This window comes from Myotis brandtii, unplaced genomic scaffold (genome assembly GCF_000412655.1).
Source record: "Myotis brandtii unplaced genomic scaffold, ASM41265v1 scaffold810, whole genome shotgun sequence".
NCBI lineage: Eukaryota > Metazoa > Chordata > Mammalia > Chiroptera > Vespertilionidae > Myotis > Myotis brandtii.
This window is the reverse complement of record NW_005371274.1, coordinates 1,825,690-1,826,437: the sequence shown is the minus strand read 5'-3', so window position 1 is coordinate 1,826,437 and position 748 is coordinate 1,825,690. Positions and strand designations below refer to the sequence as shown.

General features: G+C 54.1%; 1 protein-coding gene across 7 annotated transcripts in view; it reads left to right on the top strand.

Moving 5' to 3' along the window:
- Positions 1 to 691: 691 nt before the first annotated feature.
- FRA10AC1 (fragile site, folic acid type, rare, fra(10)(q23.3) or fra(10)(q24.2) candidate 1) overlaps positions 692 to 748 on the top strand; it is a 31,480-nt gene continuing 31,423 nt past the window's right edge. For 6 of the 7 annotated variants that reach the window (XM_005884053.2, XM_014531579.1, XM_005884051.2 and 3 more), the window contains exon 1: positions 692 to 748. This exon is cut by the window's right edge. The gene's annotated coding sequence lies outside the window, so the exon portion shown is untranslated. The other variant, XM_005884054.2, reaches the window with a different exon arrangement.

Genomic DNA, 748 nt, shown 5'->3' with positions numbered 1-748 from the left:
TCTCTCTCTCTCTCTCTCTCTCTCTCTCTCTCTCTCTCTCTCCTATTTTGGACCTCTTTTCACATGTGCCAGATCGCTTATCTGAGGTCCTTGTCTGCAGAGAAGCTGCAATCCTGCAAAATCTCCCCTATTCCCTATTCATCCTTTCCTCACATTTTTATGAGCTCCCCTGCCACCAGCACTGCATTTGGAATGGTATCTATTGTGTGGGTGGTAAAACGATGGACAGCTATTTTTGTTCTAATTATGAGAACGGTTTTATTGGGCGCGGGGGTTGGAGGGGGCGGGTAGGGGAGAAGGAAGAAAGCAGATCAGAGACTGAGCAGCTCAGCAAGGATGCTCCGAGGAGGCGTTACTAAGGTTACTAGAAAGCGGACGGCATGTGATATTTAGGCAGGATTTTTTCTAAAACAAAACATATTTTCAGTGAGGCGTGTGGACTTAGTGAGAGCAGTGCCACACAGTATTCTCGAGAGGGGAAGGGAAAGAGGCACAAAAAAAACAACCACCACCACCCGAGGGCTGCGACTTCGAGACCGCAGGGAGCCTCTGCCTCCCCTTCCAGCCCTGTTCTTCCGCCGCCTTTGTTTCGCGGGACGCTTCTGGCTGTAGCACAAGTTCGGCTACTCCCGGGGACGGTGCCATTTAGGTGTGACACGCGTCCGAGCCGGGACGGAAGCACCGCCCTCTCGGGACCCGTAGGGAGAGGAGGGGAGCGGGTGGTGGTGGTGGCGGCGGCGGCGGCGGC